At 34.7% G+C, this 15,807-nt stretch overlaps 1 pseudogene; it reads right to left on the bottom strand.

Moving 5' to 3' along the window:
• Positions 1-8,873: 8,873 nt before the first annotated feature.
• LOC131508769 (cyclin-dependent kinases regulatory subunit 2-like) lies at positions 8,874-9,119 on the bottom strand (annotated as a pseudogene).
• Between the last annotated feature and the right edge of the window lie 6,688 nt (positions 9,120-15,807).

Raw genomic sequence — 15,807 nt, 5'->3', positions numbered from 1 at the left:
AATGCAGAAAAAAGTATATGGTCACACACTAAAGGTACAGTACAGATGAAAGAATCTTTTCATTATATCATGAGAAAGCTGCATTAATTACCTTAAACATTAAACATTCACAACTCAATCAGTAAGGTTGTAAAAAATAGCCTTGCTGAAAACAATACTACATTTAAATTAAAGGCCAAGCATGCATGAAAGCAGTTAAAATATTATTTTCTTAGTAGTATAGCTAACTTGTCTGAGAATTTTCAAGATTATTTTAAAAATCCTTATTCAAGTAAAATGACTAGACTATGTGTACATTGAGGTATTATTAAAATAATTAATTGTTCTTTCTTTTTTCAGTCCAAAGCTAAACTATTATATCTTTCAAGTCAATATAGCATGTGAAATGAAAGTATTAAAAATTAATTTTCCATAATTACTCTTTATTAAAATAAATTATTTATAATTAGTATGTAATAATTTTAATACTAATTTTCCTTCTGGGTCTTTAATCCCTTAAAACAGTCTGAGGATTCTACATGAGAAATAATTTACCTTGGGAAGAGAATGGGCTACTTCAAAATAGGAAACATTGAGTGGAGGAAGGATTATAATTTAGTAGAAATGTTATAGGTGGAATATCGCTATTTATATACCTGCTAAACAGGTTGTTTCCTCCTGAAAGGATTCCACCAGTCTTTATTTCTGGAAAAAATAAGAAATATTACTTTAAAAAAATCAATGTTGTTTCTCCTCAGTTTCATTAGCTGATGATTGAGCAGTCTGACTTTTTTCTTGAGACTGGTTTGCCAGAGTTTAAAAACAAATAAAGTAAGAATCTTTATCTTCCTATTGCAAAGAATGACCTAAAATAAACCACACTTATTGAATGTGTTTCAAAGTAACACTTCCTTCTTGGGTGTAACTAATACATGCAATTAATGTTATTATAGATTTACCTTACCAATTGGTCACAGCTCTCTTTAGGGAATCACACAATATAAGATTGTTGTTGGTAAGAACACTTATTTGTCTAGCTGTGGAAACAAATACTAAATGGTTCTAAACTTATAGCTGAGTAAAATATTTGGATCTTCTTTTAAAAAAAAATGTCTACACAGGAAAAAGTCTTTGTAAATATCCAACATTAATTTGAAACTTTCTACTACTTCAGTTACTATGAGTACTACGACTACTACGACTACTACATTATTGGGTTTGAAGACATTGATAATGATCAGTTGGTAGTTTATACCGATTAAGTATTGATACAATACATCTGAGCTGCAACCAAAGGGAGATACTCCATAAGAATGCCTTCTATGACTATTCTAAAGATATCCTACACATTTCCCCTATCTGTGTTAAGGTAAAATGATAAATAAAAATTGTATACATTTAAGGTGTACAAATATACAACTTGATGTTGTATATACAATATATACATTGTGAGATAACCATCCCATTCAGCCTAATTAACATATCCATCACCAAAGCCAAGAATAAGCCTACAGATACTGCATTTTATTTAATTTTGTTTTCCTAATTACTGGCTTCATTCACCACGTTAGTGACTTACAGATATATAGTGCTCTTGATAATAATATACCACATATAAATTGAGGCAATCTAATTGCTTAAGACAGCAAATAATTTTACAATGTTTTGTTAACCTAAAAATGTATTTTTTTGAAAAATTAAAAGGTCAAGTAATATGTGTGAAGTTAAATCCCAGACACAAAAAAGCTCCAAAGTATGAATATAAGTTTAAGAGTTGTTACTTTTGGTACAATAACCAGGATTTACTTTTAACATGGATATTGGGGGGATATTCTCAAAATTAATACATCTTTAGCTGTGGTTTGTAGGTGATTTTTTGTGTGTATAAATAAGGAGGCTTTTCTAAAACAGAATTATACATATGGCTATAACTGAGGCAAAGTAAAATATAGATATACAATACTGAAAACTCTTACATGTTTTTTACCCCTAAACAGAGAAAAATGATGGGCTTTTTATGCTTAAGAAAAAGTAAGCAAAAAGTCATGTATTGGTTTTTACTTCTCAAATAATGTGTCTTAAACCCATGGTTTATTTGTAGGCGACGGATTCATCCCTGAAATAGAGAAGAGAAATTCACTAGATGAAGATAAGTGGATGGAAATTTACCTTAAGAGAAGTCACATTTCTTTCTTCTTTTTCTATGAATGTTGAACTATTTTTATACCTACACTACTTTTGGGATCATAAATTTACTACACCTCCATTCTAGTGATCAGATGATACCTTTAACATATTTTACATAGAAAAATTGTCATTTTAACTTATCAGCCAGTCTCAAATTAATTTCACTAGTGAATTTGCCCTCTTTTAAAGATTGATAATTTGAGCTATAAAGATAAAACTGAGTTTTTGAAATTGTAAAGCCAACAACTACATGTAAAGACACTATAGCAAGTTTAATACAATAAAAATTACAATTACATCATGTCCATAAATATAATACAACATATTAATGAGACAATATAGTAGTTTTATATTTACGAAAAGAATAAAAACATTTAAAGAGATTTTAATTTTTTAATAAATAGGATATTAGGCCAAGAAATAGGAAACCTTAAAGAAATAATTTTGTAAGAAATATGTCATACTAAAATATTTATTTACCTCTTTATAGTCCTTCAGAAAAAAATTATAATTCTCAAAATTTAATACACTGAAATGCACTATAAAATGTAGTGTCATTGTGGATATCTATTATTGCAGATAACAGAATTTTTACTTAATCTTATTAGCATATATATATATATATATATAAGAGTTTTAAAAGCCATAATTGGTGTTTAAAAGATGATAAAAATAGAACTTTGTTTCTCCTCTTTAAAAGTGCTCATTTCATTCTATTAATTCAGAGTGGATTGCAATTATTTATGGGTGCATATAAGGAGAAATATCCTTACCATTCATTTTTTTTTTTTTTTTTGGTTTGCTATTATTATAAACTCCCTGGCAGCTAAATTGTCATTTATAACTTACATACCAGTAACTAAGCAACACATTGCTGCCTCAAATTCTTTTTGGAAGGAGGCAGGTATAATAAACAAGAAGAACAAATAAGTGGGAACAATTTAAAGTTTCTGCCGTACAGGATTTTGACTTCTCTGTGCAACCTACGTAAGCAATTCCTGGGTACTTTAAACACTTAAGAGGTAAAGGGTGATAAACAAAGTTGAAATAAGTACTGCCTGAATTTGCAGTCACGCTCTGGTTATATCAGCAAAAATGGTACATAGAGAACCTGTCCAAGAATAGCCTGTCTAGTTAGGTTTTCATTGTTGTGAGTAAAGAATATTCACTCTTGAATTATTTAAAGGTTCTCAGCTGTGGTGTTTGAAATATAACTTAGGTGTTTGGTGAGTCCCACAATGAGAGTCTAGACAGACATTTTTCCTTGCTTCTCAGCCTTTGGAGACCCTGCCTTAACTCTAAAGCTGAGGCTGCAAGGAGGTTAACTCAGACAACTCAAAATGCCACGTTAAATATTAGTATTGGACAAGATTTGCAGAGTGCTTATATTACCTAAGATTTAGTAGTGAGATTTTCTAAGAATCACCTCTTTGTGCCTGCTTCTACCAATGTACATACACTACCCCTTTCCTGACTGCCTGACAAAATGAAGACCATCAACTTTCCAGCCCACTGAGTATGGAGGGTCCTTGTGTCCAATGTAGTTTCCCAGGAAAATAAAGAAGACTCAGGAAGTCAGGTTGTTGAGGACATAAAAAGATGAACCATATTCCTTCAGGGTACATTCACCCATTTGACTGAATCCATAACTACACTCCATGAATTCTCGACCATCTCTTCATAGCTGTGATATATCCTGTGAAAAGGAGGCTTCTATTTTTTATGGTGTGTTTACTACATATTGTTTTTCATTTTTGGCTTCTGGCTCTGTTCAGTGTTGTCAAGGGAAAAAAAAAAGGTAACATGTCCTACCCTGTCTGTGCCACTCTTTCGTAAGCGACCCCCTACAAACTATCCATCACTGATTTTCAGTCTGAGTTGATTTTAAATTCTGCTTTATTTTCTTTAACACTTAGTACCTTATTGAAACATTTCTATTTTTTCTTATAACAGTTTATATAAAATAAAACTTTTTAGAATCGATTTTCTTGTGGTGGGAACACTTTACATGGGATCTACCTTCTTAACCAAATTTTAGGTGTAATTATAGGTAAAATATTGCACAGCAGAATTCTAGAACCTATTTATCATGTTTAACTGAAACTTTATGCCTATGAATTAATAACTCCACATTTCTCCCTCTGTCACTCCCTGGCAACAACCATTACACTCTTTGATGCTATCAATTTCACTATTTTAGGTATCTTATCTAAATGGGATTATGCAATATTTATCTTTTTTTAAGTTTATTTATTTATTTTGAGAGACAGGGGGATGCAGACAGAGGAAAGAGAATCCCAAGCAGGCTCCACACTGTCAGCATGGAGCCTGATGCGGGGCTCAAATGCACGAACTGGGAGATCGTGACCTGAGCTGAAGGCAAGAGTTAGATGCTTAATTGACTGAGTCACCGAGGGACCCCATGTATGTTTTTTTTTTTTTTTTTTTTTTTGTGACTGGTTTATTTGTGATCCTTTGTCTATACTTCTTTTTCCCTCTGTTCATTTTTTTGAGATGGTTGAATGTTGTCTGTTTTTTTTATTTCATATTTATTTATATCTACTATTTATAGTTTGTACATAGAATGTCTAGTAATAGATTCAAAATTTTGCCATATTTAACTTAGCAAAGTTGAAATTTAAAGGTCTCTTCTCAGTACTAAAAATGTTAGAACAGTTTAACTATGATCATCTTCATCCAAATACCTTAATATTTGTTGTCAGCATTTGACTTATTTTAGCCGCATGGAATATTGAGCGTTCTTGTTAATATTGTTATTATTATTTTCTTACAGGCACTAGACTTTATTCAGATGATTCACAAAAGTTTCTAAAGACCTTGTATATAGCTTTTTCTTTTTTATTAAGTTTCTTCTTCTTCCTGATATTTCTTCTCTAGATATCCCCTTATTATATTTTCTAGCAGTAAACTCTATCATGACATATTGCTGTTTAAATCCTGACATATGATACTATTAATGGTGTCATAATAGAACAGAATGCATATTCAGAAGAAATAATACAGAATAGACTATGTGCCAAAGTGTGATCAGATCATGAAAATCAGCTAGGTCTAATGAAGCATTCTGAGGCTAGAAACAGCAGGGAGAAATTCTTCCTCGAGGCCTGGAGAGCTGATGAGGCAGGAAACTACAACCAGGAAGAGCTATAGGGGTAGTAAAGGGCAAATGCAAATGATTTGAGGACTTTGAAAGAAGAAACTCTATCACCTATGAACCTGCAGAGATTAAAAAAAAAAACAAAAAAAACCCCAAAACCTAAGGAGTAATTATCTTAACTTCTATAACTCCATCCTCCGATCTCCAGCTGATGACCCCCAGTGGCTGAAACTGTAGCAGTAGATTCCTCCGAGAGAGCTGATTGATGCTCACCACAAATTTTCAGGAACCCGGAGCACAAGAAGTGTGAGTGAAGAGGACAGCATCCAACATGATATTTTGGGGTATATATTCTAGATTAATACTTTCTCTCAACCTTATGATGACAGTATTCCCCTGTTTGGTCATCTATTTTTGCTGCAATTTTAATTTTCAATCCTTTCACATAATCTCTCTCTTGTGTGGCTACATTAAATATTTGTTTTTGTCTTTGGCGATTTGTAATTTCACACGGTGTGTTTGGGCTTGAGTTCCATTTTATTAATCCTGTTTCGGATACAGCATAAAACCCAAATATTATCTTTTTAAGTGTTATTCTATCTCCATTCCTTCAGCTCTCTGCATCTGAGATGCTGATAATATACATTAAATTTCAATTTATCCTTCATGTATCTTATTGTTTTTTTCATAATTTGAATCTGAATGCCTTTGACGTAGAGATTGTTTTAGTCCATTTTAACATGCTGTTTAACCAATATATTGAGTTACATACTTTACATACAGAAAATCCATTCTAAAAGAGCTAATTCCTAATAATCTTTTGAAGGAATATTTTTATTGTTTCTTTTGTTTCTTCAAAAATTCCATGCATATGTCCTTTATAGTCTTTATAGCATAACTTTAATTCACTCAGACTTTGGTATTTTAAACGTATTATTTCCATCTTTAGCCAAATTTCACTTGTAGTAGACTGCCTTATCTTATTCTAGGTGATCTTTGCAAATCCACACTTTGATTTGAATATTTTCAAGTCCTACAAGCCTATAGTAGGGAAACATTCCTTCAGTAAAGATTTGCTTTCAGTTCTGGATGTAGTCAGTCGAACACTAGCTAGAGGACACTGTCTCCAGTTCTCAATATCTCATCTCAGAAAAGAAGTCTCTGCTTCATTCCTCCAAGTCATAGCCGACCAAAGGATCAGGTTTTCAGTTGCAGGGTGAAATGGGGATCCATCCTCTGGGCAGAGCTTGTTGACATGTAGGCTCTATCCCTACTGTTCTAGCCTCAATTCAAATTAATGTTAGGATAGAGAGGTAGACTGAGCAGACTTTCCTTACCTCTTCATATCTTTTGTTTTAAAGCTACTAATCTCAAGTTCTGTGTCTTTCCCATTCTTCTGTAACATGTCAGTAGTTCACACAAAATATTTCGCCAGGGTGCACATGTAGTTCTACTCCTAAACCAATTTTAGGGCAGTAGTATAATGCAAATAAAACAGCTTTCTGTCGTTAATGTTGATTTTCTTTTTCTTAAACTTGTAATTCAGTTAGTGTTTTTTGCAACTGTTGCCGCTAATTGAGAGCTGCCTTTGTATCCCACTCTGTAGCTGAATTCTTCAAGGCTTGTTCCTAAGAAAATTTCTATTCTAATTCTCTTTTTCCTAAATGATCTTCTTCATGTTGAAAGCTAATTAATACTATAAACAGATGAATGAAAATGAAAAGTGGGATCCCCACCTAGATGTCTACATCAATTGTTAGATATCTGTGATAACTACCTTAAAATTTCTCAAAAACTAAATAGAAAACAAACAAAAATTCTCCCAACTTACTCCATTACATTTAACCTGTTTGAATAAGTCCACCAGCATGCATCAATTTATTTAAGGTATACATCAAGATTTATGTGGTACATTAATTTCATTCCCTTCTTCCTTCCCTCCATTTCTCCTTCTTTCCTGCATTCTTTTTTGCCTTCTACCTTGATGACCTCCTTCCTCCCCTAAGCATTTTTTTAGAACAAAATATGCATTGGGTATAATTTTATGCACTGGGGTTTTGTCAGACCACATGACTTGGTTTCTTTACTCGTGGAGTTCAAACTCAAGATGTGGGAAGTCTTTGGGGTGCCTGGGTGTCTCAGTTAGTTGAGTGTCTGACTCTTGACTTCCGCTCAGGTCATGATCCGAGGGTCGTGGGATTGTGCCCTACATCTGGTTCTATGCTGAGGATGAAGCCTGCTCGGGATTTTCTCTTTAACTCTGCCCTTCCCCCTACTTGTGTTTTCTCTCTCTTTAAAAAAAAAAAAAAAAAAAAAAAGACATGGGAAGTCTTTAGTTTTTATTTCTGCTTTACTCTTGAATGATAATTTTGCTGGATAAAGATTTCTAGGGTTTTGTTGTTGTTGTTTTGTTTACGTCTCTTAACACTTTTTTTTAAGTTTATTTATTTAATTTGAGAGGGAGTGTGTGTGCAAGCAGGGGAGGGGCAGAGAGAGAGGGAGAGAGAGAATCCCAAGCAGGCTCTGCACTGTCATCACAGAGCCCCATGCGGGGCTTGAACTCATGAACCATTAGGTCATGGTCTGCGACAAGAACAAGGGTTGGACATTTAACCAACTGAGCCACTCAGGTGTCCCTCTTCTAACAGTTTAAATATTTCACTCTGTTATCTTTTTATTTACATGGTTTCTGTCAAGAAGTCCACTGTACTCCTTATTCTTGATTTTCTATAGGTTAGAACACCCCCCACCCACAGACCTTTAATTCTATATTTCTATCAGTGTTTGGTTTGATTGATTGATTGATGTTACTGTAAAGTTTTGAGTCCTAGATATTTGACTTAATTTACTCTTATTAGCTTATATTAGATGTTGGATTTCCACCCCCAAATTTGTAAAGAAAACAATTGAAATCTTTGAGAGGTATTTAGCTATAAACAAATGCAGTCAGTGAATTCAGTTTTATTATGTATATTTAAATAAAGTGGTTTTTAGGGGCTCCAGGGTGACTCAGTCGGTTAAATGTCTGATTTCAGCTCAGGTCATGATCTCACGGTTGGTGAGTTCGAGCCCTGCGTCGGGCTCTGTGCTGACAGCTCAGAACCTGCAGCCTGCCTCAGATTCTGTTTCTCCCTCTCTCTCACCCTTCCCCTTCTTACACTCTGTCTCTGTCACTCGAATAAATGTTAAAAAATTTTTAAGTGGTTTTTATACATATATACTTACAATGACAATCTGCTAAAACACTTTGGGCAAAATAACTATTTGAAGGCATCTTACACATTTACAGATATACAAAAAAATTTTTTTTGATGAATGCAGCATACAAACTTTATTTACCAAAAGTAACAGGCAAAGTCAAAGAGATACTTATCTTAAGAGAAAAACTGACCAGAAGAAATTTCATCTTAAACACTGTGCGGTAACCTTGCAGCTGCATTTAACTGAGCTCTGTTGCTGTGAAGAATACAGCTCACATGCAGGTATGGGTGAATGATTTGTACACTTTTTCAAGTATTCACTGAATACTACCTAATATACACATATACATTACAGTTGAAAAAGATTTAATCGATGATCCCCAGATACTTCATTTTTGCCGATCTTTTGGAAGAGGTTATCTAAAGAGAAGAATATGCAGGTTTGGCTCCTGGATCACATACTGAACCCAGCCAAGCCTCCGTTGGAGTCTGTTGAACCAAGTCTCCTCCACTCCCCGTTAGCTATCAGATGGGTTTTCGGTATTTGTTTGGAAAGTTCTCGATAACACGACATGGCGGTACTCACAGTGCTCCCGGAAGTACTTGACCGAGTAGTAGATCTGCTTGTGGGCCATTGTGTGCGAGACCAGAGAGGGCGTGCAAAGGGGGTGCGGCAGGCCACACATCCCTGCCAGGCCTGGGCATCGCCTCAATGGCCTACACGAAAGAGATCTGACATCTTGTCAGTTGTGTTGTTTTGTTTTAAAAGTGTATATTCTGGGGGCGCCTGGGTGGCGCAGTCGGTTAAGCGTCCCACTTCAGCCAGGTCACGATCTCGCGGTGCGTGAGTTCGAGCCCCGCGTCAGGCTCTGGGCTGATGGCTCGGAGCCTGGAGCCTGTTTCCGATTCTGTGTCTCCCTCTCTCTCTGCCCCTCCCCTGTTCATGCTCTGTCTCTCTCTGTCCCAAAAATAAATAAAAAAAAAAACGTTGAAAAATAAAAGTGTATATTCTGCTTACCTGGAGATTTCCATATGTTATATTTGAGAACATTGTGAATATGTAGATGAATGGAGTAGTCATTATGTGATCAATTATAGCTCTCATAGTCTAAAACTCTTGTTATTGAAAAGATAACTATTAGAGATCAGGGTGCCTAAGTGATGGATTTTTAGAAATTTACAGTACACATAAGATAGTAAGTGATTATGTAAATATAATCAGAAGTTAAACACACATCTCTAAAAGGAAACTTATTGCCTTAGTAAGACCAGATAGTTTGACTTAAAAATTAAGTAATTTGTTTTAATGTCCAAGAGTCATGACATTTTTCAACAACATATATAAAAACATCTTTTCAGGCAATTATTTGTTCATTGTATATATATTGCAGCATAAACTATTGTGTCTGCATGATATGTACACTCCTAAATTGTTACAGCATTTATCCTTAAGTTTATACAATAATTAAATAGAAAGCTTTAAGATAAGAAATATTTTTATTTCTAATTTTGTTCCAACACCACAGAAATTGTGACAGACATTGTTTAGACAAACAACTAAATACTACATGAGACATGAAACCACAAAACTTCTAGAAAAAAGCAAACAACTAAGCCTTGTTTCAGATACTTGTATAACTTTAATAAATTAGCATTAGTTAAGTTACTTATTATGAAATCAATTGTTTCAACATAAAAAATTCCTTAATATTTGAAATACTACAAATAAAGTGGTAGAACAAAAATCATTTGCTAGATAAGATTTGTATTTTGCCTGAAGAAACACCTGTGAGTTCATTCACTTATCTCCATATTGATTTCATTAATGAAAAATATATTAAGCATAACTCCAGGCCAAACATTGCATTACGGGCAGAGGTTAAAGCTCAATTAAAACAGAACAAAACAAAAAACTAGACTCTTGTTGCTCACTGATCATTAGGCCTGGGTAGACATTTAAATGAAGACGATAACCTACCATCCTTGGACACTTGAGAAAAATACATATATAGAAGATGTACATAAACTGAGTGGTTACCTCTGGAAGTTTCACTACTGTTTATTTCCCGTCACATAAGTTAATGAATTTCATTCCTGATGAGCTGGATCCATTCATTCTATTCCCCACTTGCCCAAGAATAATGACATTCCTGACATGACTACTAAGACTTGCCTGTTTACAACCTCCCCTGGTGACCTGTGGGCCATCATGTGTCTTTCTACATAGATGGCAGTGATTTACAAATGTTCTCAGAATCCTGCCAGGTAAGAGGGAGTGGAGAATAGTAAAAAGGAGTACAATGGTTCTGTGTCAAAACCTGGATATTTCTCTCTCATCTGTACAGGTACCTTGAGAATGAAACATAAGAACATGACAACTCCATAAATAGCCTCTTGTTTTGAAATTAGAATAGTAAACAGAATTAAATCAATTATAGCTCCTCCCCACTTGCACATTATTTATGTTGATTATAGCTGATACATTAAAAATTTTAATTCTTGTATATAATTATGTATAATTATGCATCTTATGTATAATTTTAGGAGCATCTGACCCTTCCAAATTAAAAAGAAAAAGTCTTGTATTTAAGTTAATTTTACATTTAAATATACAGTAGACTTTTGTTACAGTTTGTCTCTCCTTAATTTGTACAGAATATCTAAGTAGTAAATTAAAATTTGTGAGAATTATGGGGCACCTGGGTGGCTCAGTTGGTTAAACATCTGACTTGATTTCAGCTCAAGTAATGATCTCACGGTTTGTGAGTTCAAGTCTCACGTCAACCTCTGCAATGAATGTGTGGTGCCTGCCTGGGATTCTCTCTCTGCCCCTCCCCTGCTCTTGGTCTCTCTGTCTCTCTGTCTCTCTGTCTCTCTCTCTCAAAATAAATAAATAAACTTTAAAAAATTGTGAGAATTCTGTAAGTTCCAAATGATGCACTTATAGTGATTTGACCAATATTTAAATATGGGTACTGCTTAGTAGCCACTTTTTAATGTAATAAGGAAGAGTTGGACATATTACTCAATTTTATGTTTCTTAGTCAACCTCAATATGTACTCACAAACAAGCTAAATCTAATATACTCAATAAGTATCAAAAGGACAACTAGGTACATTTATTTTCCTTTTTTCCTACACACTGTCATTTAATAATATATCTATAAAAACTGTTTACATATATCTATCTCAGTCTAAATATATACTCCTATCCTCAATATTTAAACTTAACTTCAGAAGTATTATACACTTAGAAATGATAACAATAAACACTAAACAAGCATAATTTTAGATGATAAATTATAAATTGCCCTAGTAATCATTTATTATGGTCTTTTGAAGAAGCAAAGTGTCATAAGCAAAGAACTGTAATTGGTATTTTGATTTGACTGGATCAATTTCAAGTCACACAAAACATTTTCTGAAACATATTCTCAGAAGAAAATTGAAGATTTTCTTTTAAAGAAAATGTTCCAGAATAAGAGCACTTGTCCAAGGGATATTAAAACTGACTGTGTTGTTTCAGCTTAAACAAAAAAGGAGCCACAAACTCTGAGTGACCCTGGATGCCAGGCCTTTAATAGATATTAACTCTCTTGACCAATGGACAATGGGAGTTTGTTTTATAAACTGCCTACAGTTCTGTGAACTTTTCTCTTTCTTAAATAAATATCTAAGATTATATACTGAGTCACAAGGTATGTGTATGTTTAACTTATTTAAAAGTGCTGAATTGTTTTCCAAAGTGCCTATATTTTACATTTCCAGGAAGTCTTTGTGACTAATATTTTGCCAATATTTGGTATTGTCATTCTCTTTTTCAGTTTAGCATTCTTTTTTTTTTTCTTAAGCATATTTATTTATTTTGAGAGAGAAAACAGGTGATCGGGGGAGAGGCAGAGAGAGGGAGAGAGAGACTCCCAAGCAGGCAATGTGCTGTCAGCATGGAGCCCCATGAAGGACTTGAACTCAGGAACTGTGAGATCATGACCTGAACTGAAATTAAGAGTTGAACACTTAACTGACTGAGCTACTGAGGTGTGCCTCATTTTAGCCATTCTAATGAATATGTACTGGTTTTTCATTGTGGCTTTAAAATGCATGTTCTTCGGGAGCCTGAGTGGCTCAGTCAGTTAAGGTTCTGACTTCAACTCAGGTCATGATCTCACAGTTTGTGGGTTTGAGCCCCACATCGGGCTTTGTGCTGGAAGTTCAGAGCCTACAGCCTGCCTCAGATTCTGTGTCTCCCTCTTTCTCTGCCCCTCCCTGGCTCTCTCTCTCTCTCTCTCTCTCTCTCTCTCACTCTCTTTCAAAAATAAATAAGCATTAAAATTTTATTAAATGAATGTTCTTAATGACAAATGATACTGAATATGTTTTCTATAACTACTGGCTTTTCATCTATTTTCTTTCTGAATTGTTTGTTGATATATTTTGCCCTTTTTTATTTAGGTGAGTTGTCTTGTTGAGTTGCGGATATTCTTTTGAGATGAAGTTGTTGTAAAATGTACATATTGTAGTTATGTTCTCCCAGTATTTACCTGCCTTTCATTTTATCAACAGTGGTTTTTTAAAAACATGATTTTTTTATTAACTATGTTGAAGTCAATTTAGACAATTTTGTTAATAGTTTTCCTAAAAATTGCCATAAGAATTCTTTCCCTACCCTAAGACAATGAAGATTTCCTCCCACGTTTTCTTCATGAAATGTTATGACTTTAGCATTTACAGTGAGACTACGGTCTGTCTTAGTATCTGATGCCAAAAGTTGAAATCCACAGATGAGATAGCCGGAAAGATAGATATTTATTACAGGAAAGTAAGAAAAAGTTGGCCCCACAAGCATGAGCTGAAGTTAAGGAGTGTAGACTGAAATCATGTCATTGTGTATTGCCTCTGACCTACTGTGGCATGCACATCCTGCAGATTGCAGAACACATCATTATGGAGATAAACACACACATCTGAGCCAAGATTTGGCCAAATTGGAGGAAGATCCTAAGGACAGCAGGCAATTGCATGCCTACCCACTGCTGCAAGCCAGTCAGGTGAGTTAGGTGAGTAACACTTGTGTGTGATACAAAAGTTGTTGCTGTTTAACTTCCAGGATCCAGATCTCACAAAGGAATGTTGTATTGTAGTCCACTCTAACCAGAAACGTTCTTGGAAGAGAATTCTGGGAAACCTAGTCCAGCCTAGCAAGTGGACACATTGCAAAGCACTGTGTTCTACCCCTTGCCATCTTGGCATTGCTGCCCGTATGCATTTCCTCAAACTAGAAGACTAGACTTAATATCTAATAAAGACAATAACTGTGTCAAGCTTTCTCCTAGCGTAATACACAAATCCCATGTATATCTGAAAATTAGACACTATCCGTTCTTCCGAAAAGAGGATGCAAACCCCTTTGAATCTTTGGGTGATGTTCATTGTTACTAGGTAATTCACTTTGACTTCCTGGTACATAAATATCATTTTAGAAAGTTAACTAGTAAGCAAACATATTATGCTATGATAAAATGATGCAGAACAACACACACACAGACATTCAAATCAAAATAAAGAAGTTATAACTATTATAACTGTTATTGCCCTAGTTTCTGGAACTGGTTACATAGTTCACATTTATGAATAATGTCTATTCACTTCATAGTTCTCATATACCTAGTGAGCGCCTCAGTTGGTTGTTACATTGCCTAGCAGGGTTACTGAAACATTCATTCCTAAAAATTCTGGGCCATTATTATTAGTCTCGCCTTGGTTGTTGGGTTGTTGTACTTTTTCAATGAGTTTAATCACAAGCTATGAGAGTACTAAGAGATGCTATAGGGGATGTTCTTACAATTAAGAGGATAACTCCATTTTTGATGGAGTTTCACCTCACCATTAATAGCTTGTAGATCTCTGCATGCTCCACATCTGGGCAACCAAGGAATTTAAAAGCCCAGCACACGTCCTTTGATTTTTGAGTATGAAGGGAATTTCAGCTAGTTGCAGCCTCTTGATTGTTTGTGGGAACTCTCCCCTGTTGAGCACCCTTTGTTCTCCTTTTTTCTCTGACCCCTGTATGAGCTCTTCAGCTGGTGTTAATCTTCAGTTTGTTGTGAGTACTAAATACACTATATTTACGTTCATGGGTGAGTGTGTTGTGTCATCTGCCCTGACACAGAAATAAATTCTGGGAAGGTAACCATGTTTGTCTCTGTGTATATAAATGAAACACTCCTTCTCCTCATGTCCATTGTGGAGTAGCAACCCAATTCCCCGTTGGTACTCAGGATCAATCATGCAGAATCAGAATAACCTTTTTCTTTTCTTTTCTTTTTAATCATTGATTCAATCACATGAAAAATCCATTGTGACCGGGAAGTAGTTTTAATTTCTAGTCTATTGACATCATTACTGTGTTCCCTGGTGGAAATATTTCTCCTTTTGGAACTAAGACCTCTAGTCCAGCAGAGTCTAAAGTCATGGGGGTAGAAAGCAAGTACTTCGCTACTGAATCTCCAGGATATGAAGGAGAGAAGCGATTTTCATTTCCATCCTTTAATTCCCAGACCCATGAATTCAGGCTATGAGAAAAGTAACACCATACTTTGGATGCTAATTTAGAGCATATATCTAATCTTGGCAGATACTGCTCTAGCCCAGCAAGGTGTTGCCACCTGGCTGGCACTGTAACTGAATCTTCAAAAGACATTCCACCATTCCATTAAGCTAACTGCTTCAAGATGATGGGGAGCATGGCAATCCTGGTGAATTCCAAGAGTGAGGGCCCATTGCCACACTTCATTTACTGTCAAATGAGTTCTTCGGTTAAAAGTGTTGCTGTATGCGATGCTATAATAGTGGAAAGGTATCTGTAGTTTTGTCAGAAACATTGCAGCAAGAAAGACAAAACAAAATATTCAGAGTGTGTATTCCAATAAGAAAAGAGTGCTGTTTGTTCTACAATATTAAATATGAATGTTACCAATTTGATTCAGGAACCTGGTTTATGGCCTGGGGAATTATGCCACAGAGCTAAATTCTGGTCTTCACTGTGTCAGATTAGATACTCAACAGTGACTGTAATCAGATCATTTATAGTGAATATTTGTGTTGAGATAACAAGATATATTCACCATTGCTTTATTTTTACTTCATTTGAGATTGATTCATTGATTCATAAATTCATTCATTCACTCATTCATGTATTCATTCATTTCCAATTTATTGTACCACTTGTTGTAGATATTTCTCAGTGTTTTAAGTATTGAAGTTAAATTTCCTATTTTTCTTTTATTTTGGTAATTTCAGGAGAAGAGAGTGTTTTAATATTTA

Source organism: Neofelis nebulosa, chromosome 1 (genome assembly GCF_028018385.1).
Source record: "Neofelis nebulosa isolate mNeoNeb1 chromosome 1, mNeoNeb1.pri, whole genome shotgun sequence".
Taxonomy (NCBI): domain Eukaryota; kingdom Metazoa; phylum Chordata; class Mammalia; order Carnivora; family Felidae; genus Neofelis; species Neofelis nebulosa.
The sequence above is the reverse complement of the archived record's forward strand: the minus strand, read 5'-3'. Positions and strand labels throughout refer to the sequence as shown.